Genomic DNA, 27,475 nt, shown 5'->3' on the forward strand with positions numbered 1-27,475 from the left:
TGTAAGATGAATTAACAGAACACAGAGCAGTTTCTCAGAAAGCTTCTTTCCAGTTTTGAACGGAAGATATTTCCTTTTTCACCATAGCCCTCTATGGGCTTCCAAATATCCCTTTGCGAATTCCACAAGAACAGTCCTAGCAAAAGGCTTCTTGAAGGGAAAGATGTAACTCTGTGAGATGAATTAACAGAACACAGAGCAGTTTCTCAGAAAGCTTCTTTCGAGTTTTGAACGGAAGATATTTCCTTTTTCACCATAGCCCTCTATGGGCTTCCAAATAAACCTTTGCGAATTCCACAAGAACAGCCTTAGCGAAAGGATTCTTGAAGGGAAAGATGTAACTCTGTGAGATGAATTAACAGAACACAGAGCAGTCTCTCAGAAAGCTTCTTTCCAGTTTTGAACGGAAGATATTTCGTTTTTCACCATAGCCCTCTAAGGGCTTCCAAATATCCCTTTGCCAATTCCACAAGAAGAGCCTTAGCGAAAGGCTTCTTGAAGGGAAAGATGTAACTCTGTGAGATGAATTAACAGAACTCAGACCAGTTTCTCAGAAAGCTTCTTTCCAGTTTTGAACGAAAGATATTTCCTTTTTCACCATAGCCCTCTATGGGCTTCCAAATATCCCTTTGCGAATTCCACAAGTACAGCCATAGCGAAAGGATTTTTGAAGGTTAAGATGTAACTCTGTGAGATGAATTAACAGAACACAGAGCAGTCTCTCAGAAAGCTTCTTTCCAGTTTTGAACGGAAGATATTTCGTTTTTCACCATAGCCCTCTAAGGGCTTCCAAATATCCCTTTGCCAATTCCACAAGAAGAGCCTTAGCGAAAGGCTTCTTGAAGGGAAAGATGTAACTCTGTGAGATGAATTAACAGAACTCAGAGCAGTTTCTCAGAAAGCTTCTTTCCAGTTTTGAACGGAAGATATTTCCTTTTTCACCATAGCCCTCTATGGGCTTCCAAATATCACTTTGCGAATTCCACAAGTACAGCCTTAGCGAAAGGCTTCTTGAAGGGAAAGATGTAACTCTGTGAGATGAATTAACAGAACACAGAGCAGATTCTCAGAAAGCTTCTTTCCAGTTTTGAACGGAAGATATTTCCTTTTTCACCATAGCCCTCTATGGGCTTCCAAATATCACTTTGCCAATTCCACAAGAACAGCCTTATCGAAAGGCTTCTTGTAGGGAATGATGTAACTCTGTGAGATGAACTAACAGAACGTAGAGCAGTCTCTCAGAAAGCTTCTTTCCAGTTTTTAACGGAAGATATTTCCTTTTTCAGAATAGCCCTCTATGGGCTTCCAAATATTATTTTGCCAATTCCACAAGAACAGACTTAGCGAAAGGCTTCCTGAAGGGAAAGATGTAACTCTGTTAGATAAATTAACAGAACACAGAGAAGTTTCTCAGAAAGCTTCTTTCCAGTTTTGAAAGGAAGATATTTCCTTTTTCACCATAGCCCTCTATGGGCTTCCAAATATCACTTTGCAAATTCCACAAGAACAGCCTTAGCGAAAGTCTTCTGGAAGGGAAAGTTGTAACTCTGTGAGATGAATTAACAGAACACAGAGCAGTTTCTCAGAAAGCTTCTTTCCAGTTTTGAACGGAAGATATTTCCTGTTTCACCATAGCCCTCTATGGGCTTCCAAATATCACTTTGCCAATTCCACAAAACAGCCTTAGCAAAAGGCTTCTTGAAGGGAAAGATGTAACTCTGTGAGATGAATTAACAGAACACAGAGCAGTTTCTCAGAAAGCTTCTTTCCAATTTTGAACGGAAGATATTTCCTTTTTCACCATAGCCCTCCATGGGCGTCCAAATATCCCTTTGCGAATTCCACAAGAACAGCCTTAGCGAAACGCTTCTTGAAGGGAAAGATGTAACTCTGTGAGATGAATTAAGAGAACACAGAGCAGGTTCTCAGAAAGCTTCTTTCCAGTTTTGAACGGAAGATATTTCCTTTTTCACCTTAGCCCTCAAAGTGCGTCCAAATATCACTCTGCGAATTCCACAAGAACAGCCTTAGCGAAAGGCTTCTTGAAGGGAAAGATGTAACTCTGTGGGATGAATTAACAGAACACAGAGTAGTTTCTCAGAAAGCTTCTTTCCAGTTTTGGACGGAAGATATTTCCTTTTTCACCATAGCCCTCTAGGGGCTTCCAAATATCCCTTTGCCAATTCCACAAGAACAGCCTCAGCGAAAGGCTCCTTGAAGGGAAAGATGTAACTCTGTGAGATTATTTAACAGAACACAGAGCAGTTTCTCAGAATGCTTCTTTCCAGTTTTGAACGGAAGATATTTCCTTTTTCACAATAGCAACCTATGGGTTTCCAAATATCCCTTTGCCAATTCCACAAGAACAGCCTTAGCGAAACGCTACTTCATGGGGAGATGTAACTCTGTGAGATGATTTAACAGAACACAGAGCAGTTTCACAGAAAGCTTCTTTCCAGTTTTGAACGGAAGATATTTCCTTTTTCACCGTAGCCGTCTATTGGCTTCCAAATATCCCTTTGCCAATTACACAAGAACAGCCTTAGCGAAAGGCTTCTTGAAGGGAACGATGTAACTCTGTGAGATGAATTAACAGAACACAGAGCAGTTTCTCAGAAAGCTTCTTTCCAGTTTTGAACGGAAGATATTTCCTTTTTCACCATAGCCCTCTATGGGCTTCCAAATATCCCTTTGCCAATTCCACAAGAACAGCCTTAGCGAAAGGCTTCTTGAAGGGAAAGAAGTAACTCTGTGAGATGATTTAACAGAACACAGAGCAGTTTCTCAGAATGCTTCTTTCCAGTTTTGAACGGAAGATATTTCCTTTTTCACCATAGCCCCCTCTGGGCTTCCAAATATCCCTTTGCCAATTCCACAAGAACAGCCTTAGCGAAACGGTTCTTTATGGGGAAGATGTAACTCTGTGAGATGATTTAACAGAACACAGAGCAGTTTCACAGAAAGCTTCTTTCCAGTTTTGAACGGAAGATATTTCCTTTTTCACCATAGCCCACTATGGGCGTCCAAATATCCCATTGACAATTCACAAGAACAGCCTTAGCGAAAGGCTTCTTGAAGGGAAAGAAGTAACTCTGTGAGATGAATTAACAGAACACAGAGCAGTCTCTGAGAAAGCTTCTTTCCAGTTTTGAATGGAAGATATTTCCTTTTTCACCATAGCCCTCTATGGGCTTCCAAATATCCCTTTGCCAATTCCACAAGAACAGCCTTAGCCAAACGCTTCTTGAAGGGGTAGATGTAACTCTGAGAGATGATTTAACAGACATAGAGCAGTTTCTCAGAAAGCTTCTTTCCAGTTTTGAACGGAAGATATTTCCTTTTTCACCATAGCCCTCAATGGGCTTCCAAATATCCCTTTGCCAGTACCACAAGAACAGCCTTAGCGAAAGGATTCTTGAAGGGAAAGATGTAACTCTGTGAGATGAATTAACAGAACACAGAGCAGTTTCTCAGAAAGCATCTTTCCAGTTTTGAACGGAAGATACTTCCTTTTTCACCATGGCCCTCTATGGGCTTCCAAATATCACTTTGCCAATTCCACAAGAACAGCCTTAGCGAAAGTCTTCTTGAAGGGAAAGATGTAACTCTGTGAGATGAATTAACAGAACACAGAGCATTTTCTCAGAAAGCTTCTTTACAGTTTTGAACGGAAGATATTTCCTTTTTCACCATAGCCCTCTATGGGCTTCCAAATATCACTTTGCCAATTCCAACAGAACAGCCTTAGCGAGAGGCTTCCTGAAGGGAAAGATGTAACTCAGTGAGATGAATTAACAGAACACAGAGCAGTTTCTCAGAAAGATTTTTTCCAGTTTTGAGAGGAAGATATTTCCTTTTTCACCATAGCCCTCTATGGGCTTCCAAATATCACTTTGCTAATTCCACAAGAACAGCCTTAGCGAAAGGCTTCCTGAAGGGAAAGATGTAACTCTGTGAGAGGAATTAACAGAACACAGAGCAGTTTCTCAGAAAGCTTCTTTCCAGTTTTGAACGGAAGATATTTCCTTTTTCACCATAGCCCTCTATGTTCTTCCAAATATATCTTTGCCAATTCCACAAGAACAGCCTTAGCGAAAGGCTTCTTGAAGGGAAAGATGTAACTCTGTGAGATGAATTAACAGAACACAGAGCAGTCTCTCAGAAAGCTTCTTTCCAGTTTTGAAAGGAAGATATTTCCTTTTTCACCATAGCCCTCTATGGGCTTCCAAATATCCCTTTGCCAATTCAACAAGAACAGCCTTAGCGAAAGGCTTCCTGAAGGGAAAGATGTAACTCTGTGAGATGAATTAACAGAACACAGAGCAGTGTCTCAGAAAGCTTCTTTCCAGTTTTGAACGGAAGATACTTCCTTTTTCACCATGGCCCTCTATGGGCTTCCAAATATCACTTTGAAAATTCCACAAGAAGAGCCTTAGAGAAAGGCTTCTTGAAGTGAAAGATGTAACTCTGTGGAATGAATAAGAGAACACAGAGCAGTTTCCAGAAAGCTTCTTTCCAGTTTTGAACGGAAGATATTTCCTTTTTCACCATAGCCCTCTATGGGCCTCCAAATATCCCTTTGCGAATTTCACAAGAACAGCCTTAGCGAAAGGCTTCTTGAAGGGAAAGATGTAACTCTGTGAGATGAATTAACAGGACACAGAGCAGTTTCTCAGAAAGCTTCTTTCCAGTTTTGAACGGAAGATATTTCCTTTTTCACCATAGCCCTCTATGGGCTTCCAAATAAACCTTTTAGAATTCCACAAGAACAGCCTTAGCGAAAGGATTCTTGAAGGGAAAGATGTAACTCTGTGAGATGAATTAACAGAACACAGAGCAGTCTCTCAGAAAGCTTCTTTCCAGTTTTGAACGGAAGATATTTCGTTTTTCACCATAGCCCTCTAAGGGCTTCCAAATATCCCTTTGCCAATTCCACAAGAAGAGCCTTAGCGAAAGGCTTCTTGAAGGGAACGATGTAACTCTGTGAGATGAATTAACAGAACTCAGACCAGTTTCTCAGAAAGCTTCTTTCCAGTTTTGAACGGAAGATATTTCCTTTTTCACCATAGCCCTCTATGGGCTTCCAAATATCCCTTTGCGAATTCCACAAGTACAGCCATAGCGAAAGGATTTTTGAAGGTGAAGATGTAACTCTGTGAGATGAATTAACAGAACACAGAGCAGTCTCTCAGAAAGCTTCTTTCCAGTTTTGAACGGAAGATATTTCGTTTTTCACCATAGCCCTCTAAGGGCTTCCAAATATCCCTTTGCCAATTCCACAAGAAGAGCCTTAGCGAAAGGCTTCTTGAAGGGAAAGATGTAACTCTGTGAGATGAATTAACAGAACTCAGAGCAGTTTCTCAGAAAGCTTCTTTCCAGTTTTGAACGGAAGATATTTCCTTTTTCACCATAGCCCTCTATGGGCTTCCAAATATCACTTTGCGAATTCCACAAGTACAGCCTTAGCGAAAGGCTTCTTGAAGGGAAAGATGTAACTCTGTGAGATGAATTAACAGAACACAGAGCAGATTCTCAGAAAGCTTCTTTCCAGTTTTGAACGGGAGATATTTCCTTTTTCACCATAGCCCTCTATGGGCTTCCAAATATCACTTTGCCAATTCCACAAGAACAGCCTTATCGAAAGGCTTCTTGTAGGGAATGATGTAACTCTGTGAGATGAACTAACAGAACGTAGAGCAGTCTCTCAGAAAGCTTCTTTCCAGTTTTTAACGGAAGATATTTCCTTTTTCAGCATAGCCCTCTATGGGCTTCCAAATATTATTTTGCCAAATCCACAAGAACAGACTTAGCGAAAGGCTTCCTGAAGGGAAAGATGTAACTCTGTTAGATAAATTAACAGAACACAGAGAAGTTTCTCAGAAAGCTTCTTTCCAGTTTTGAAAGGAAGATATTTCCTTTTTCACCATAGCCCTCTATGGGCTTCCAAATATCACTTTGCCAATTCCACAAGAACAGCCTTAGCGAAAGTCTTCTGGAAGGGAAAGTTGTAACTCTGTGAGATGAATTAACAGAACACAGAGCAGTTTCTCAGAAAGCTTCTTTCCAGTTTTGAACGGAAGATATTTCCTGTTTCACCATAGCCCTCTATGGGCTTCCAAATATCACTTTGCCAATTCCACAAAACAGCCTTAGCAAAAGGCTTCTTGAAGGGAAAGATGTAACTCTGTGAGATGAATTAACAGAACACAGAGCAGTTTCTCAGAAAACTTCTTTCCAATTTTGAACGGAAGATATTTCCTTTTTCACCATAGCCCTCCATGGGCGTCCAAATATCCCTTTGCGAATTCCACAAGAACAGCCTTAGCGAAACGCTTCTTGAAGGGAAAGATGTAACTCTGTGAGATGAATTAAGAGAACACAGAGCAGGTTCTCAGAAAGCTTCTTTCCAGTTTTGAACGGAAGATATTTCCTTTTTCACCTTAGCCCTCAAAGTGCGTCCAAATAACACTTTGCGAATTCCACAAGAACAGCCTTAGCGAAAGGCTTCTTGAAGGGAAAGATGTAACTCTGTGGGATGAATTAACAGAACACAGAGTAGTTTCTCAGAAAGCTTCTTTCCAGTTTTGGACGGAAGATATTTCCTTTTTCACCATAGCCCTCTAGGGGCTTCCAAATATCCCTTTGCCAATTCCACAAGAACAGCCTCAGCGAAAGGCTCCTTGAAGGGAAAGATGTAACTCTGTGAGATTATTTAACAGAACACAGAGCAGTTTCTCAGAATGCTTCTTTCCAGTTTTGAACGGAAGATATTTCCTTTTTCACAATAGCAACCTATGGGTTTCCAAATATCCCTTTGCCAATTCCACAAGAACAGCCTTAGCGAAACGCTTCTTCATGGGGAGATGTAACTCTGTGAGATGATTTAATAGAACACAGAGCAGTTTCACAGAAAGCTTCTTTCCAGTTTTGAACGGAAGATATTTCCTTTTTCACCGTAGCCGTCTATTGGCTTCCAAATATCCCTTTGCCAATTACACAAGAACAGCCTTAGCGAAAGGCTTCTTGAAGGGAAAGATGTAACTCTGTGAGATGAATTAACAGAACACAGAGCAGTTTCTCAGAAAGCTTCTTTCCAGTTTTGAACGGAAGATATTTCCTTTTTCACCATAGCCCTCTATGGGCTTCCAAATATCCCTTTGCCAATTCCACAAGAACAGCCTTAGCGAAAGGCTTCTTGAAGGGAAAGAAGTAACTCTGTGAGATGATTTAACAGAACACAGAGCAGTTTCTCAGAATGCTTCTTTCCAGTTTTGAACGGAAGATATTTCCTTTTTCACCATAGCCCCCTCTGGGCTTCCAAATATCCCTTTGCCAATTCCACAAGAACAGTCTTAGCGAAACGGTTCTTGATGGGGAAGATGTAACTCTGTGAGATGATTTAACAGAACACAGAGCAGTTTCACAGAAAGCTTCTTTCCAGTTTTGAACGGAAGATATTTCCTTTTTCACCATAGCCCACTATGGGCGTCCAAATATCCCATTGACAATTCACAAGAACAGCCTTAGCGAAAGGCTTCTTGAAGGGAAAGATGTAACTCTGTGAGATGAATTAACAGAACACAGAGCAGTCTCTTAGAAAGCTTCTTTCCAGTTTTGAATGGAAGATATTTCCTTTTTCACCATAGCCCTCTATGGGCTTCCAAATATCCCTTTGCCAATTCCACAACAACAGCCTTAGCCAAACGCTTCTTGAAGGGGTAGATGTAACTCTGAGAGATGATTTAACAGACATAGAGCAGTTTCTCAGAAAGCTTCTTTCCAGTTTTGAACGGAAGATATTTCCTTTTTCACCATAGCCCTCAATGGGCTTCCAAATATCCCTTTGCCAGTACCACAAGAACAGCCTTAGCGAAAGGATTCTTGAAGGGAAAGATGTAACTCTGTGAGATGAATTAACAGAACACAGAGCAGTTTCTCAGAAAGCATCTTTCCAGTTTTGAACGGAAGATACTTCCTTTTTCACCATGGCCCTCTATGGGCTTCCAAATATCACTTTGCCAATTCCACAAGAACAGCCTTAGCGAAAGTCTTCTTGAAGAGAAAGATGTAACTCTGTGAGATGAATTAACAGAACACAGAGCAGTTTCTCAGAAAGCTTCTTTACAGTTTTGAACGGAAGATATTTCCTTTTTCACCATAGCCCTCTATGGGCTTCCAAATATCACTTTGCCAATTCCAAAAGAACAGCCTTAGCGAGAGGCTTCCTGAAGGGAAAGATGTAACTCTGTGAGATGAATTAACAGAACACAGAGCAGTTTCTCAGAAAGATTTTTTCCAGTTTTGAGAGGAAGATATTTCCTTTTTCACCATAGCCCTCTATGGGCTTCCAAATATCACTTTGCTAATTCCACAAGAACAGCCTTAGCGAAAGGCTTCCTGAAGGGAAAGATGTAACTCTGTGAGACGAATTAACAGAACACAGAGCAGTTTCTCAGAAAGCTTCTTTCCAGTTTTGAAAGGAAGATATTTCCTTTTTCACCATAGCCCTCTATGAGCTTCCAAATATCACTTTGCCAATTCCACAAGAACAGTCCTAGCAAAAGGATTCTTGAAGAGAAAGATGTAACTCTGTAAGATGAATTAACAGAACACAGAGCAGTTTCTCAGAAGCTTCTTTCCAGTTTTGAACGGAAGATATTTCCTTTTTCACCATAGCCCTCTATGGGCTTCCAAATATCCCTTTGCGAATTCCACAAGAACAGTCCTAGCAAAAGGCTTCTTGAAGGGAAAGATGTAACTCTGTGAGATGAATTAACAGAACACAGAGCAGTTTCTCAGAAAGCTTCTTTCCAGTTTTGAACGGAAGATATTTCCTTTTTCACCATAGCCCTCTATGTTCTGGCAAAAAAACCTTTGCGAATTCCACAAGAACAGCCTTAGCGAAAGGATTCTTGAAGGGAAAGATGTAACTCTGTGAGATGAATTAACAGAACACAGAGCAGTCTCTCAGAAAGCTTCTTTCCAGTTTTGCACGGAAGATATTTCGTTTTTCACCATAGCCCTCTAAGGGCTTCCAAATATCCCTTTGCCAATTCCACAAGAAGAGCCTTAGCGAAAGGCTTCTTGAAGGGAAAGATGTAACTCTGTGAGATGAATTAACAGAACTCAGAGCAGTTTCTCAGAAAGCTTCTTTCCAGTTTTGAACGGAAGATATTTCCTTTTTCACCATAGCCCTCTATGGGCTTCCAAATATCCCTTTGCGAATTCCACAAGTACAGACTTAGCGAAAGGATTTTTGAAGGGGAAGATGTAACTCTGTGAGATGAATTAACAGAACACAGATCAGTCTCTCAGAAAGCTTCTTTCCAGTTTTGAACGGAAGATATTTCGTTTTTCACCATAGCCCTCTAAAGGCTTCCAAATATCCCTTTGCCAATTCCACAAGAAGAACCTTAGCGAAAGGCTTCTTGAAGGGAAAGATGTAACTCTGTGAGATGAATTAACAGAACACAGAGCAGTTTCTCAGAAAGCTTCTTTCCAGTTTTGAAAGGAAGATATTTCCTTTTTCACCATAGCCCTCTACGGGCTTCCAAATATCCCTTTGCCAATTCAACAAGAACAGCCTTAGCGAAAGGCTTCCTGAAGGGAAAGATGTAACTCTGTGAGATGAATTAACAGAACACAGAGCAGTGTCTCAGAAAGCTTCTTTCCAGTTTTGAACGGAAGATATTTCCTTTTTCACCATAGCCCTCTATGGGTTTCCAAATATCCCTTTGCCAATTCCACAAGAACAGCCTTAGCGAAAGGCTTCCTGAAGGGAAAGATGTAACTCTGTGAGATGAATTAACAGAACACAGAGCAGTTTCTCAGAAAGCTTCTTTCCAGTTTTTAACGGAAGATATTTCCTTTTTCACCATAGCCCTCTATGGGCTTCCAAATATCACTTTGCTAATTCCACAAGAACAGCCTTAGCGAAAGGCTTCCTGAAGGGAAAGATGTAACTCTGTGAGAGGAATTAACAGAACACAGAGCAGTTTCTCAGAAAGCTTCTTTCCAGTTTTGAACGGAAGATATTTCCTTTTTCACCATAGCCCTCTATGTTCTTCCAAATATATCTTTGCCAATTCCACAAGAACAGCCTTAGCGAAAGGCTTCTTGAAGGGAAAGATGTAACTCTGTGAGAGGAATTAACAGAACGCAGAGCAGTCTCTCAGAAAGCTTCCTTCCAGTTTTGAACGGAAGATATTTCCTTTTTCACCATAGCCCTCTGTGGGCTTCCAAATATCCCTCTGCCAATTCCACAAGAACAGACTTAGCGAAAGGCTTCCTGAAGGGAAAGATGAAACTCTGTGAGATAAATTAACAGAACACAGAGAAGTTTCTCAGAAAGCTCCTTTCCAGTTTTGAAAGGAAGATATTTCCTTTTTCACAATAGCCCTCTATGAGCTTCCAAATATCACTTTGCCAATTCCACAAGAACAGTCCTAGCAAAAGGATTCTTGAAGAGAAAGATGTAACTCTGTAAGATGAATTAACAGAACACAGAGCAGTTTCTCAGAAAGCTTCTTTCCAGTTTTGAACGGAAGATATTTCCTTTTTCACCATAGCCATCTATGGGTTTCCAAATATCCCTTTGCGAATTCCACAAGAACAGTCCTAGCAAAAGGCTTCTTGAAGGGAAAGATGTAACTCTGTGAGATGAATTAACAGAACACAGAGCAGTTTCGCAGAAAGCTTCTTTCCAGTTTTGAACGGAAGATATTTCCTTTTTCACCATAGCCCTCTATGTTCTTCCAAATAAACCTTTGCGAATTCCACAAGAACAGCCTTAGCGAAAGGATTCTTGAAGGGAAAGATGTAACTCTGTGAGATGAATTAACAGAACACAGAGCAGTCTCTCAGAAAGCTTCTTTCCAGTTTTGAACGGAAGATATTTCGTTTTTCACCATAGCCCTCTAAGGGCTTCCAAATATCCCTTTGCCAATTCCACAAGAAGAGCCTTAGCGAAAGGCTTCTTGAAGGGAAAGATGTAACTCTGTGAGATGAATTAACAGAACTCAGAGCAGTTTCTCAGAAAGCTTCTTTCCAGTTTTGAACGGAAGATATTTCCTTTTTCACCATAGCCCTCTATGGGCTTCCAAATATCCCTTTGCGAATTCCACAAGTACAGACTTAGCGAAAGGATTTTTGAAGGGGAAGATGTAATTCTGTGAGATGAATTAACAGAACACAGAGCAGTCTCTCAGAAAGCTTCTTTCCAGTTTTGAACGGAAGATATTTCGTTTTTCACCATAGCCCTCTAAAGGCTTCCAAATATCCCTTTGCCAATTCCACAAGAAGAGCCTTAGCGAAAGGCTTCTTGAAGGGAAAGATGTAACTCTGTGAGATGAATTAACAGAACACAGAGCAGTTTCTCAGAAAGCTTCTTTCCAGTTTTGAAAGGAAGATATTTCCTTTTTCACCATAGCCCTCTACGGGCTTCCAAATATCCCTTTGCCAATTCAACAAGAACAGCCTTAGCGAAAGGCTTCCTGAAGGGAAAGATGTAACTCTGTGAGATGAATTAACAGAACACAGAGCAGTGTCTCAGAAAGCTTCTTTCCAGTTTTGAACGGAAGATATTTCCTTTTTCACCATAGCCCTCTATGGGTTTCCAAATATCCCTTTGCCAATTCCACAAGAACAGCCTTAGTGAAAGGCTTCCTGAAGGGAAAGATGTAACTCTGTGAGATGAATTAACAGAACACAGAGCAGTTTCTCAGAAAGCTTCTTTCCAGTTTTTAACGGAAGATATTTCCTTTTTCACCATAGCCCTCTATGGGCTTCCAAATATCACTTTGCCAATTCCACAAGAACAGCCTTATCGAAAGGCTTCTTGTAGGGAAAGATGTAACTCTGTGAGATGAACTAACAGAACGTAGAGCAGTCTCTCAGAAAGCTTCTTTCCAGTTTTTAACGGAAGATATTTCCTTTTTCAGCATAGCCCTCTTTGGGCTTCCAAATATTCCTTTGCCAATTCCACAAGAACAGACTTAGCGAAAGGCTTCCTGAAGGGAAAGATGTAACTCTGTTAGATAAATTAACAGAACACAGAGCAGTTTCTCAGAAAGCTTCTTTCCAGTTTTGAACGGAAGATATTTCCTTTTTCACATTAGCCCTCTATGGGCTTCCAAATATCCCTTTGCCAATTCCACAAGAACAGCCTTAGCCAAACGCTTCTTGAAGGGGAAAATGTAACTCTGAGAGATGATTTAACAGAACACAGAGCAGTTTCTCAGAAAGCTTCTTTCCAGTTTTGAACGGAAGATATTTCCTTTTTCACCATAGCCCTCAAAGGGCTTCCAAATATCCCTTTGCCAATTCCTCAAGAACAGCCTTAGCGAAAGCATTCTTGAAGGGAAAGATGTAACTCTGTGAGATGAATTAACAGAACACGGAGCAGTTTCTCAGAAATCTTCTTTCCAGGTTTGAACGGAAGATACTTCCTTTTTCACCATGGCCCTTTATGGGCTTCCAAATATCACTTTGAAAATTCCACAAGAACATCCTTAGCGAAAGGCTTCTTGAAGTGAAAGATGTAACTCTGTGAGATGAATAAGAGAACACAGAGCAGTTTCTCAGAAAGCTTCTTTCCAGTTTTGAACGGAAGATATTTCCTTTTTAACCCTAGCCCTCTATGGGCCTCCAAATATCCCTTTGCCAATTCCACAAGAACAGCCTTAGCGAAACGCTTCTTGAAGGGAAAGATGTAACTCTGTGAGATGAATTAACAGAACACAGAGCAGGTTCTCAGAAAGCTTCTTTCCAGTTTTGAAAGGAAGATATTTCCTTTTTCACCTTAGCCCTCTAAGTGCGTCCAAATATCACTTTGCGAATTCCACAAGAACAGCCTTAGCGAAAGGCTTCTTGAAGGGAAAGATGTAACTCTGTGAGATGAATTAACAGAACACAGAGCAGTTTCTCAGAAAGCTTCTTTCCAGTTTTGGACGGAAGATATTTCCTTTTTCACCATAGCCCTCTATGGGCTTCCAAATATCCCTTTGCCAATTCCATAACAACAGCCTTAGCGAAAGGTTTCTTGAAGGGAAAGATGTAACTCTGTGAGACGAAATAACAGAACACAGAGCAGTTTCTCAGAAAGCTTCTTTCCAGTTTTGAACGGAAGATATTTCCTTTTTCACCATAGCCCTCTATGGGCTTCCAAATATCCCTTTGCCAATTCCAGAAGAACAGTCTTAGCGAAACGCTCCTCGATGGGGAAGATGTAACTCTGTGAGATGTTTTAACAGAACACAGAGCATTTTCTCAGAAAGCTTCTTTCCAGTTTTGAACGGAAGATATTTCCTTTTTCACCGCAGCCCTCAATGGGCTTCCAAATATCCCTTTGCCAATTCCTCAAGAACAGCCTTAGCGAAAGCATTCTTGAAGGGAAAGATGTAACTCTGTGAGATGAATTAACAGAACACAGAGCAGTTTCTCAGAAAGCATCTTTCCAGTTTTGAACGGAAGATACTTCCTTTTTCACCATGGCCCTCTATGGGCTTCCAAATATCACTTTGCCAATTCCACAAGAACAGCCTTAGCGAAAGTCTTCTTGAAGGGAAAGATGTAACTCTGTGAGATGAATTAACAGAACACAGAGCAGTTTCTCAGAAAGCTTCTTTACAGTTTTGAACGGAAGATATTTCCTTTTTCACCATAGCCCTCTATGGGCTTCCAAATATCACTTTGCCAATTCCAAAAGAACAGCCTTAGCGAGAGGCTTCCTGAAGGGAAAGATTTAACTCTGTGAGATGAATTAACAGAACACAGAGCAGTTTCTCAGAAAGATTTTTTCCAGTTTTGAGAGGAAGATATTTCCTTTTTCACCATAGCCCTCTATGGGCTTCCAAATATCACTTTGCTAATTCCACAAGAACAGCCTTAGCGAAAGGCTTCCTGAAGGGAAAGATGTAACTCTGTGAGAGGAATTAACAGAACACAGAGCAGTTTCTCAGAAAGCTTCTTTCCAGTTTTGAACGGAAGATATTTCCTTTTTCACCATAGCCCTCTATGTTCTTCCAAATATATCTTTGCCAATTCCACAAGAACAGCCTTAGCGAAAGGCTTCTTGAAGGGAAAGATGTAACTCTGTGAGAGGAATTAACAGAACGCAGAGCAGTCTCTCAGAAAGCTTCCTTCCAGTTTTGAACGGAAGATATTTCCTTTTTCACCATAGCCCTCTGTGGGCTTCCAAATATCCCTCTGCCAATTCCACAAGAACAGACTTAGCGAAAGGCTTCCTGAAGGGAAAGATGAAACTCTGTGAGATAAATTAACAGAACACAGAGAAGTTTCTCAGAAAGCTCCTTTCCAGTTTTGAAAGGAAGATATTTCCTTTTTCACAATAGCCCTCTATGAGCTTCCAAATATCACTTTGCCAATTCCACAAGAACAGTCCTAGCAAAAGGATTCTTGAAGAGAAAGATGTAACTCTGTAAGATGAATTAACAGAACACAGAGCAGTTTCTCAGAAAGCTTCTTTCCAGTTTTGAACGGAAGATATTTCCTTTTTCACCATAGCCATCTATGGGTTTCCAAATATCCCTTTGCGAATTCCACAAGAACAGTCCTAGCAAAAGGCTTCTTGAAGGGAAAGATGTAACTCTGTGAGATGAATTAACAGAACACAGAGCAGTTTCGCAGAAAGCTTCTTTCCAGTTTTGAACGGAAGATATTTCCTTTTTCACCATAGCCCTCTATGTTCTTCCAAATAAACCTTTGCGAATTCCACAAGAACAGCCTTAGCGAAAGGATTCTTGAAGGGAAAGATGTAACTCTGTGAGATGAATTAACAGAACACAGAGCAGTCTCTCAGAAAGCTTCTTTCCAGTTTTGAACGGAAGATATTTCGTTTTTCACCATAGCCCTCTAAGGGCTTCCAAATATCCCTTTGCCAATTCCACAAGAAGAGCCTTAGCGAAAGGCTTCTTGAAGGGAAAGATGTAACTCTGTGAGATGAATTAACAGAACTCAGAGCAGTTTCTCAGAAAGCTTCTTTCCAGTTTTGAACGGAAGATATTTCCTTTTTCACCATAGCCCTCTATGGGCTTCCAAATATCCCTTTGCGAATTCCACAAGTACAGACTTAGCGAAAGGATTTTTGAAGGGGAAGATGTAATTCTGTGAGATGAGTTAACAGAACACAGAGCAGTCTCTCAGAAAGCTTCTTTCCAGTTTTGAACGGAAGATATTTCGTTTTTCACCATAGCCCTCTAAAGGCTTCCAAATATCCCTTTGCCAATTCCACAAGAAGAGCCTTAGCGAAAGGCTTCTTGAAGGGAAAGATGTAACTCTGTGAGATGAATTAACAGAACACAGAGCAGTTTCTCAGAAAGCTTCTTTCCAGTTTTGAAAGGAAGATATTTCCTTTTTCACCATAGCCCTCTACGGGCTTCCAAATATCCCTTTGCCAATTCAACAAGAACAGCCTTAGCGAAAGGCTTCCTGAAGGGAAAGATGTAACTCTGTGAGATGAATTAACAGAACACAGAGCAGTGTCTCAGAAAGCTTCTTTCCAGTTTTGAACGGAAGATATTTCCTTTTTCACCATAGCCCTCTATGGGTTTCCAAATATCCCTTTGCCAATTCCACAAGAACAGCCTTAGCGAAAGGCTTCCTGAAGGGAAAGATGTAACTCTGTGAGATGAATTAACAGAACACAGAGCAGTTTCTCAGAAAGCTTCTTTCCAGTTTTTAACGGAAGATATTTCCTTTTTCACCATAGCCCTCTATGGGCTTCCAAATATCACTTTGCCAATTCCACAAGAACAGCCTTATCGAAAGGCTTCTTGTAGGGAAAGATGTAACTCTGTGAGATGAACTAACAGAACGTAGAGCAGTCTCTCAGAAAGCTTCTTTCCAGTTTTTAACGGAAGATATTTCCTTTTTCAGCATAGCCCTCTTTGGGCTTCCAAATATTCCTTTGCCAATTCCACAAGAACAGACTTAGCGAAAGGCTTCCTGAAGGGAAAGATGTAACTCTGTTAGATAAATTAACAGAACACAGAGCAGTTTCTCAGAAAGCTTCTTTCCAGTTTTGAACGGAAGATATTTCCTTTTTCACATTAGCCCTCTATGGGCTTCCAAATATCCCTTTGCCAATTCCACAAGAACAGCCTTAGCCAAACGCTTCTTGAAGGGGAAAATGTAACTCTGAGAGATGATTTAACAGAACACAGAGCAGTTTCTCAGAAAGCTTCTTTCCAGTTTTGAACGGAAGATATTTCCTTTTTCACCATAGCCCTCAATGGGCTTCCAAATATCCCTTTGCCAATTCCTCAAGAACAGCCTTAGCGAAAGCATTCTTGAAGGGAAAGATGTAACTCTGTGAGATGAATTAACAGAACACGGAGCAGTTTCTCAGAAATCTTCTTTCCAGGTTTGAACGGAAGATACTTCCTTTTTCACCATGGCCCTTTATGGGCTTCCAAATATCACTTTGAAAATTCCACAAGAACATCCTTAGCGAAAGGCTTCTTGAAGTGAAAGATGTAACTCTGTGAGATGAATAAGAGAACACAGAGCAGTTTCTCAGAAAGCTTCTTTCCAGTTTTGAACGGAAGATATTTCCTTTTTAACCCTAGCCCTCTATGGGCCTCCAAATATCCCTTTGCCAATTCCACAAGAACAGCCTTAGCGAAACGCTTCTTGAAGGGAAAGATGTAACTCTGTGAGATGAATTAACAGAACACAGAGCAGGTTCTCAGAAAGCTTCTTTCCAGTTTTGAAAGGAAGATATTTCCTTTTTCACCTTAGCCCTCTAAGTGCGTCCAAATATCACTTTGCGAATTCCACAAGAACAGCCTTAGCGAAAGGCTTCTTGAAGGGAAAGATGTAACTCTGTGAGATGAATTAACAGAACACAGAGCAGTTTCTCAGAAAGCTTCTTTCCAGTTTTGGACGGAAGATATTTCCTTTTTCACCATAGCCCTCTATGGGCTTCCAAATATCCCTTTGCCAATTCCATAACAACAGCCTTAGCGAAAGGTTTCTTGAAGGGAAAGATGTAACTCTGTGAGACGAAATAACAGAACACAGAGCAGTTTCTCAGAAAGCTTCTTTCCAGTTTTGAACGGAAGATATTTCCTTTTTCACCATAGCCCTCTATGGGCTTCCAAATATCCCTTTGCCAATTCCAGAAGAACAGTCTTAGCGAAACGCTTCTCGATGGGGAAGATGTAACTCTGTGAGATGTTTTAACAGAACACAGAGCATTTTCTCAGAAAGCTTCTTTCCAGTTTTGAACGGAAGATATTTCCTTTTTCACCATAGCCCTCTAAGGGCTTCCAAATATCCCTTTGCCAATTCCACAAGAACAGCCTTAGCGAAAGGTTTCTTGAAGGGAAAGATGTAACTGTGTGAGACGAATTAACAGAACACAGAGCAGTTTCTCAGAAAGCTTCTTTCCAGTTTTGAACGGAAGATATTTCCTTTTTCACCGTAGCCCTCTATGGGCTTCCAAATATCCCTTTGCCAATTCCAGAAGAACAGTCTTAGCGAAACGCTTCTCGATGGGGAAGATGTAACTCTGTGAGACGAATTAACAGAACACAGAGCAGTTTCTCAGAAAGCTTCTTTCCAGTTTTGAACGGAAGATATTTCCTTTTTCACATTAGCCCTCTATGGGCTTCCAAATATCCCTTTGCCAATTCCACAAGAACAGCCTTAGCCAAACGCTTCTTGAAGGGGAAGATGTAACTCTGAGAGGTGATTTAACAGAACACAGAGCAGTTTCTCAGAAAGCTTCCTTCCAGTTTTGAACGGAAGATATATCCTTTTTCACCATAGCCCTCAATGGGCTTCCAAATATCCCTTTGCCAATTCCTCAAGAACAGCCTTAGCGAAAGCATTCTTGAAGGGAAAGATGTAACTCTGTGAGATGAATTAACAGAACACAGAGCAGTTTCTCAGAAAGCTTCTTTCCAGTTTTGAACGGAAGATATTTCCTTTTTCACCATGGCCCTCTATGGGCTTCGAAATATCCCTTTGCCAATTCCACAAGAACAGCCTTAGCCAAACGCTTCTTGAAGGGGAAGATGTAACTCTGAGAGAAAATTTAACAGACACAGAGCAGTTTCCCAGAAACCTTCTTTCCAGTTTTGAACGGAAGATATTTCCTTTTTCACCATAGCCCTCAATGGGCTTCCAAATATCCCTTTGCCAGTTCCACAAGAACAGCCTTAGCGAAAGGATTCTTGAAGGGAAAGATGTAAGTCTGTGAGATGAATTAACAGAACACAGAGCAGTTTCTCAGAAAGCTTCTTTCCAGTTTTGAACGGAAGATACTTCCTTTTTCACCATGGCCCTCTATGGGCTTCCAAATATCACTTTGCCAATTCCAAAAGAACAGCCTTAGCCAGAGGCTTCCTGAAGGGAAAGATGTAACTCTGTGAGATGAATTAACAGAACACAGAGCAGTTTCTCAGAAAGATTTTTTCCAGTTTTGAGAGGAAGATATTTCCTTTTTCACCATAGCCCTCTACGGGCTTTAAAATATCACTTTGCTAATTCCACAAGAACAGCCTTAGCGAAAGGCTTCCTGAAGGGAAAGATGTAACTCTGTGAGAGGAATTAACAGAACACAGAGCAGTTTCTCAGAAAGCTTCTTTCCAGTTTTGAACGGAAGATATTTCCTTTTTCACCATAGAACTCTATGTTCTACCAAATATATCTTTGCCAATTCCACAAGAACAGCCTTAGCGAAAGGCTTCCTGAAGAGAAAGGTGTAACTCTGTGAGAGGAATTAACAGAACGCAGAGCAGTCTCTCAGAAAGCTTCTTTCCAGTTTTGAACGGAAGATATTTCCTTTTTCACCATAGCCCTCTGTGGGCTTCCAAATATCCCTCTGCCAATTCCACAAGAAAAGACTTAGCGAAAGGCTTCCTGAAGGGAAAGATGTAACTCTGTGAGATAAATTAACAGAACACAGAGAAGTTTCTCAGAAAGCTTCTTTCCAGTTTTGAAAGGAAGATATTTCCTTTTTCACCATAGCCCTCTATGAGCTTCCAAATATCACTTTGCCATTTCCACAAGAACAGTCCTAGCAAAAGGATTCTTGAAGAGAAAGATGTAACTCTGTAAGATGAATTAACAGAACACAGAGCAGTTTCTCAGAAGCTTCTTTCCAGTTTTGAACGGAAGATATTTCCTTTTTCACCATAGCCCTCTATGGGCTTCCAAATATCCCTTTGCGAATTCCACAAGAACAGTCCTAGCAAAAGGCTTCTTGAAGGGAAAGATGTAACTCTGTGAGATGAATTAACAGAACACAGAGCAGTTTCTCAGAAAGCTTCTTTCCAGTTTTGAACGGAAGATATTTCCTTTTTCACCATAGCCCTCTATGTTCTTGCAAATAAACCTTTGCGAATTCCACAAGAACAGCCTTAGCGAAAGGATTCTTGAAGGGAAAGATGTAACTCTGTGAGATGAATTAACAGAACACAGAGCAGTCTCTCAGAAAGCTTCTTTCCAGTTTTGCACGGAAGATATTTCGTTTTTCACCATAGCCCTCTAAGGGCTTCCAAATATCCCTTTGCCAATTCCACAAGAAGAGCCTTAGCGAAAGGCTTCTTGAAGGGAAAGATGTAACTCTGTGAGATGAATTAACAGAACTCAGAGCAGTTTCTCAGAAAGCTTCTTTCCAGTTTTGAACGGAAGATATTTCCTTTTTCACCATAGCCCTCTATGGGCTTCCAAATATCCCTTTGCGAATTCCACAAGTACAGCTTTAGCAAAAGGATTTTTGAAGGGGAAGATGTAACTCTGTGAGATGAATTAACAGAACACAGATCAGTCTCTCAGAAAGCTTCTTTCCAGTTTTGAACGGAAGATATTTCGTTTTTCACCATAGCCCTCTAAAGGCTTCCAAATATCCCTTTGCCAATTCCACAAGAAGAGCCTTAGCGAAAGGCTTCTTGAAGGGAAAGATGTAACTCTGTGAGATGAATTAACAGAACACAGAGCAGTCTCTCAGAAAGCTTCTTTCCAGTTTTGAAAGGAAGATATTTCCTTTTTCACCATAGCCCTCTATGGGCTTCCAAATATCCCTTTGCCAATTCAACAAGAACAGCCTTAGCGAAAGGCTTCCTGAAGGGAAAGATGTAACTCTGTGAGATGAATTAACAAAACACAGAGCAGTTTCTCAGAAAGCTTTTTTCCAGTTTTGAAAGGAAGATATTTCCTTTTTCACCATAGCCCTCTATGGGCTTCCAAATATCCCTTTGCCAATTCCACAAGAACAGCCTTAGCGAAAGGCTTCTTGAAAGGAAAGATGTAACTCTGTGAGATGAATTAACAGAACACAGAGCAGTTTCTCAGAAAGCTTATTTCCAGTTTTGAACGGAAGATATTTCCTTTTTCACATTAGCCCTCTATGGGCTTCCAAATATCCCTTTGCCAATTCCACAAGAAAAGCCTTAGCCAAACGCTTCTTGAAGGGGAAAATGTAACTCTGAGAGATGATTTAACAGAACACAGAGCAGTTTCTCAGAAAGCTTCTTTCCAGTTTTGAACGGAAGATATTTCCTTTTTCACCGTAGCCCTCAATGGGCTTCCAAATATCCCTTTGCCAATTCCTCAAGAACAGCCTTAGCGAAAGCATTCTTGAAGGGAAAGATGTAACTCTGTGAGATGAATTAACAGAACACAGAGCAGTTTCTCAGAAAGCATCTTTCCAGTTTTGAACGGAAGATAATTCCGTTTTCACCATGGCCCTCTATGGGCTTCCAAATATCACTTTGCTAATTCCACAAGAACAGCCTTAGCGAAAGGCTTCCTGAAGGGAAAGATGTAACTCTGTGAGAGGAATTAACAGAACACAGAGCAGTTTCTCAGAAAGCTTCTTTCCAGTTTTGAACGGAAGATATTTCCTTTTTCACCATAGCCCTCTATGTTCTTCCAAATAAACCTTTGCGAATTCCACAAGAACAGCCTTAGCGAAAGGATTCTTGAAGGGAAAGATGTAACTCTGTGAGATGAATTAACAGAACACAGAGCAGTCTCTCAGAAAGCTTCTTTCCAGTTTTGAACGGAAGATATTTCGTTTTTCACCATAGCCCTCTAAGGGCTTCCAAATATCCCTTTGCCAATTCCACAAGAAGAGCCTTAGCGAAAGGCTTCTTGAAGGGAAAGATGTAACTCTGTGAGATGAATTAACAGAACTCAGAGCAGTTTCTCAGAAAGCTTCTTTCCAGTTTTGAACGGAAGATATTTCCTTTTTCACCATAGCCCTCTATGGGCTTCCAAATATCCCTTTGCGAATTCCACAAGTACAGACTTAGCGAAAGGATTTTTGAAGGGGAAGATGTAACTCTGTGAGATGAATTAACAGAACACAGAGCAGTCTCTCAGAAAGCTTCTTTCCAGTTTTGAACGGAAGATATTTCGTTTTTCACCATAGCCCTCTAATGGCTTCCAAATATCCCTTTGCCAATTCCACAAGAAGAGCCTTAGCGAAAGGCTTCTTGAAGGGAAAGATGTAACTCTGTGAGATGAATTAACAGAACACAGAGCAGTTTCTCAGAAAGCTTCTTTCCAGTTTTGAAAGGAAGATATTTCCTTTTTCACCATAGCCCACTATGGGCTTCCAAATATCCCTTTGCCAATTCAACAAGAACAGCCTTAGCGAAAGGCTTCCTGAAGGGAAAGATGTAACTCTGTGAGATGAATTAACAGAACACAGAGCAGTTTCTCAGAGAGCTTCTTTCCAGTTTTGAACGGAAGATATTTCCTTTTTCACCATAGCCCTCTATGGGCTTCCAAATATCACTTTCCCAATTCCAAAAGAACAGTCTTAGCGAAAGGCTTCTTGAAGGGAAAGATGTAACTCTGTGAGATGAAGTAACAGAACACAGAGCAGTTTCTCAGAAAGCTTCTTTCCAGTTTTGAACGGAAGATATTTCCTTTTTCACCATAGCCCTCTATGGGCTTCCAAATATCCCTTTGCCAATTCAACAAGAACAGCCTTAGCGAAAGGCTTCCTGAAGGGAAAGATGTAACTCTGTGAGATGAATTAACAAAACACAGAGCAGTTTCTCAGAAAGCTTTTTTCCAGTTTTGAAAGGAAGTTATTTCCTTTTTCACCATAGCCCTCTATGGGCTTCCAAATATCCCTTTGCCAATTCCACAAGAACAGCCTTAGCGAAAGGCTTCTTGAAAGGAAAGATGTAACTCTGTGAGATGAATTAACAGAACACAGAGCAGTTTCTCAGAAAGCTTATTTCCAGTTTTGAACGAAAGATATTTCCGTTTTCACCATTGCCCTCTATGGGCTTCCAAATATCCCTTTGCCAATTCCACAAGAACAGCCTTAGCGAAAGGCTTCTTGAAGGGAAAGATGTAACTCTGTGAGATGAATTAACAGAACACAGAGCAGTTTCCCAGAAAGCTTCTTTCCAGTTTTGAACGGAAGATATTTCCTTTTTCACATTAGCCCTCTATGGGCTTCCAAATATCCCTTTGCCAATTCCACAAGAAAAGCCTTAGCCAAACGCTTCTTGAAGGGGAAAATGTAACTCTGAGAGATGATTTAACAGAACACAGAGCAGTTTCTCAGAAAGCTTCTTTCCAGTTTTGAACGGAAGATATTTCCTTTTTCACCATAGCCCTCAATGGGCTTCCAAATATCCCTTTGCCAATTCCTCAAGAACAGCCTTAGCGAAAGCATTCTTGAAGGGAAAGATGTAACTCTGTGAGATGAATTAACAGAACACAGAGCAGTTTCTCAGAAAGCATCTTTCCAGTTTTGAACGGAAGATACTTCCTTTTTCACCATGGCCCTCTATGGGCTTCCAAATATCACTTTGCCAATTCCACAAGAACAGCCTTAGTGAAAGTCTTCTTGAAGGGAAAGATGTAACTCCGTGAGATGAATTAACAGAACACAGAGCAGTTTCTCAGAAAGATTTTTTCCAGTTTTGAGAGGAAGATATTTCCTTTTTCACCATAGCCCTCTATGGGCTTCCAAATATCACTTTGCCAATTCCACAAGAACAGTCCTAGCAAAAGGATTCTTGAAGAGAAAGATGTAACTCTGTAAGATGAATTAACAGAACACAGAGCAGTTTCTCAGAAAGCTTCTTTCCAGTTTTGAACGGAAGATATTTCCTTTTTCACCATAGCCATCTATGGGTTTCCAAATATCCCTTTGCGAATTCCACAAGAACAGTCCTAGCAAAAGGCTTCTTGAAGGGAAAGATGTAACTCTGTGAGATGAATTAACAGAACACAGAGCAGTTTCTCAGAAAGCTTCTTTCCAGTTTTGCACGGAAGATATTTCCTTTTTCACCATAGCCCTCTATGTTCTTCCAAATAAACCTTTGCGAATTCCACAAGAACAGCCTTAGCGAAAGGATTCTTGAAGGGAAAGATGTAACTCTGTGAGATGAATTAACAGAACACAGAGCAGTCTCTCAGAAAGCTTCTTTCCAGTTTTGAACGGAAGATATTTCGTTTTTCACCATAGCCCTCTAAGGGCTTCCAAATATCCCTTTGCCAATTCCACAAGAAGAGCCTTAGCGAAAGGCTTCTTGAAGGGAAAGATGTAACTCTGTGAGATGAATTAACAGAACTCAGAGCAGTTTCTCAGAAAGCTTCTTTCCAGTTTTGAACGGAAGATATTTCCTTTTTCACCATAGCCCTCTATGGGCTTCCAAATATCCCTTTGCGAATTCCACAAGTACAGACTTAGCGAAAGGATTTTTGAAGGGGAAGATGTAACTCTGTGAGATGAATTAACAGAACACAGAGCAGTCTCTCAGAAAGCTTCTTTCCAGTTTTGAACGGAAGATATTTCGTTTTTCACCATAGCCCTCTAATGGCTTCCAAATATCCCTTTGCCAATTCCACAAGAAGAGCCTTAGCGAAAGGCTTCTTGAAGGGAAAGATGTAACTCTGTGAGATGAATTAACAGAACACAGAGCAGTTTCTCAGAAAGCTTCTTTCCAGTTTTGAAAGGAACATATTTCCTTTTTCACCATAGCCCACTATGGGCTTCCAAATATCCCTTTGACAATTCAACAAGAACGGCCTTAGCGAAAGGCTTCCTGAAGGGAAAGATGTAACTCTGTGAGATGAATTAACAGAACACAGAGCAGTGTCTCAGAAAGCTTCTTTCCAGTTTTGAACGGAAGATATTTCCTTTTTCACCATAGCCCTCTATGGGTTTCCAAATATCCCTTTGCCAATTCAACAAGAACAGCCTTAGCGAAAGGCTTCCTGAAGGGAAAGATGTAACTCTGTGAGATGAATTAACAGAACACAGAGCAGTTTCTCAGAAAGCTTCTTTCCAGTTTTTAACGGAAGATATTTCCTTTTTCACCATAGCGCTCTATGGGTTTCCAAATATCGCTTTGCCAATTCCACAAGAACAGCCTTATCGAAAGGCTTCTTGTAGGGAAAGATGTAACTCTGTGAGATGAACTAACAGAACGTAGAGCAGTCTCTCAGAAAGCTTCTTTCCAGTTTTTAACGGAAGATATTTCCTTTTTCAGCATAGCCCTCTATGGGCTTCCAAATATTCCTTTGCCAATTCCACAAGAACAGACTTAGCGAAAGGCTTCCTGAAGGGAAAGATGTAACTCTGTTAGATAAATTAACAGAACACAGAGCAGTTTCTCAGAAAGCTTCTTTCCAGTTTTGAACGGAAGATATTTCCTTTCTCACATTAGCCCTCTATGGGCTTCCAAATATCCCTTTGCCAATTCCACAAGAACAGCCTTAGCCAAACGCTTCTTGAAGGGGAAAATGTAACTCTGAGAGATGATTTAACAGAACACAGAGCAGTTTCTCAGAAAGCTTCTTTCCGCTTTGAACGGAAGATATTTCCTTTTTCACCATAGCCCTCAATGGGCTTCCAAATATCCCTTTGCCAATTCCTCAAGAACAGCCTTAGCGAAAGCATTCTTGAAGGGAAAGATGTAACTCTGTGTGATGAATTAACAGAACACGGAGCAGTTTCTCAGAAATCTTCTTTCCAGGTTTGAACGGAAGATACTTCCTTTTTCACCATGGCCCTTTATGGGCTTCCAAATATCACTTTGAAAATTCCACAAGAACATCCTTAGCGAAAGGCTTCTTGAAGTGAAAGATGTAACTCTGTGAGATGAATAAGAGAACACAGAGCAGGTTCTCAGAAAGCTTCTTTCCAGTTTTGAAAGGAAGATATTTCCTTTTTCACCTTAGCCCTCTAAGTGCGTCCAAATATCACTTTGCGAATTCCACAAAAACAGCCTTAGCGAAAGGCTTCTTGAAGGGAAAGATGTAACTCTGTGAGATGAATTAACAGAACACAGAGCATTTTCTCAGAAAGCTTCTTTCCAGTTTTGAACGGAAGATATTTCCTTTTTCACCATAGCCCTCTATGGGCTTCCAAATATCCCTTTGCCAATTCCACAAGAACAGCCTTAGCGAAAGGTTTCTTGAAGGGAAAGATGTAACTCTGTGAGACGATTTAACAGAACACAGAGCAGTTTCTCAGAAAGCTTCTTTCCAGTTTTGAACGGAAGATATTTCCTTTTTCACCGTAGCCCTCTATGGGCTTCCAAATATCCCTTTGCCAATTCCAGAAGAACAGTAATAGCGAAACGCTTCTCGATGGGGAAGATGTAACTCTGTGAGATGAATTAACAGAACACAGAGCAGTTTCTCAGAAAGCTTCTTTCCAGTTTTGAACGGAAGATATTTCCTTTTTCACATTAGCCCTCTATGGGCTTCCAAATATCCCTTTGCCAATTCCACAAGAACAGCCTTAGCCAAACGCTTCTTGAAGGGGAAGATGTAACTCTGAGAGGTGATTTAACAGAACACAGAGCAGTTTCTCAGAAAGCTTCCTTCCAGTTTTGAACGGAAGATATATCCTTTTTCACCATAGCCCTCAATGGGCTTCCAAATATCCCTTTGCCAATTCCTCAAGAACAGCCTTAGCGAAAGCATTCTTGAAGGGAAAGATGTAACTCTGTGAGATGAATTAACAGAACACAGAGCAGTTTCTCAGAAAGCTTCTTTCCAGTTTTGAACGGAAGATACTTCCTTTTTCACCATGGCCCTCTATGGGCTTCGAAATATCCCTTTGCCAATTCCACAAGAACAGCCTTAGCCAAACGCTTCTTGAAGGGGAAGATGTAACTCTGAGAGAAAATTTAACAGACACAGAGCAGTTTCCCAGAAACCTTCTTTCCAGTTTTGAACGGAAGATATTTCCTTTTTCACCATAGCCCTCAATGGGCTTCCAAATATCCCTTTGCCAGTTCCACAAGAACAGCCTTAGCGAAAGGATTCTTGAAGGGAAAGATGTAACTCTGTGAGATGAATTAACAGAACACAGAGCAGTTTCTCAGAAAGTTTCTTTCCAGTTTTGAACGGAAGATACTTCCTTTTTCACCATGGCCCTCTATGGGCTTCCAAATATCACTTTGCCAATTCCACAAGAACAGCCTTAGCGAAAGTCTTCTTGAAGGGAAAGATGTAACTCTGTGAGATGAATTAACAGAACACAGAGCAGTTTCTCAGAAAGCTTCTTTCCAGTTTTGAACGGAAGATATTTCCTTTTTCACCATAGCCCTCTATGGGCTTCCAAATATCACTTTGCCAATTCCAAAAGAACAGCCTTAGCCCGAGGCTTCCTGAAGGGAAAGATGTAACTCTGTGAGATGAATTAACAGAACACAGAGCAGTTTCTCAGAAAGATTTTTTCCAGTTTTGAGAGGAAGATATTTCCTTTTTCACCATAGCCCTCTACGGGCTTTAAAATATCACTTTGCTAATTCCACAAGAACAGCCTTAGCGAAAGGCTTCCTGAAGGGAAAGATGTAACTCTGTGAGAGGAATTAACAGAACACAGAGCAGTTTCTCAGAAAGCTTCTTTCCAGTTTTGAACGGAAGATATTTCCTTTTTCACCATAGAACTCTATGTTCTTCCAAATATATCTTTGCCAATTCCACAAGAACAGCCTTAGCGAAAGGCTTCTTGAAGGGAAAGATGTAACTCTGTGAGATGAATTAACAGAACACAGAGCAGTTTCTCAGAAAGCTTCTTTCCAGTTTTGAACGGAAGATATTTCCTTTTTCACCATAGCCCTCTATGTTCTTGCAAATAAACATTTGCGAATTCCACAAGAACAGCCTTAGCGAAAGGATTCTTGAAGGGAAAGATGTAACTCTGTGAGATGAATTAACAGAACACAGAGCAGTCTCTCAGAAAGCTTCTTTCCAGTTTTGCACGGAAGATATTTCGTTTTTCACCATAGCCCTCTAAGGGCTTCCAAATATCCCTTTGCCAATTCCACAAGAAGAGCCTTAGCGAAAGGCTTCTTGAAGGGAAAGATGTAACTCTGTGAGATGAATTAACAGAACTCAGAGCAGTTTCTCAGAAAGCTTCTTTCCAGTTTTGAACGGAAGATATTTCCTTTTTCACCATAGCCCTCTATGGGCTTCCGAATATCCCTTTGCGAATTCCACAAGTACAGCTTTAGCAAAA

This window comes from Chlorocebus sabaeus, chromosome 8, assembly GCF_047675955.1.
Source record: "Chlorocebus sabaeus isolate Y175 chromosome 8, mChlSab1.0.hap1, whole genome shotgun sequence".
Classification (NCBI taxonomy): Eukaryota; Metazoa; Chordata; class Mammalia; order Primates; family Cercopithecidae; genus Chlorocebus; species Chlorocebus sabaeus.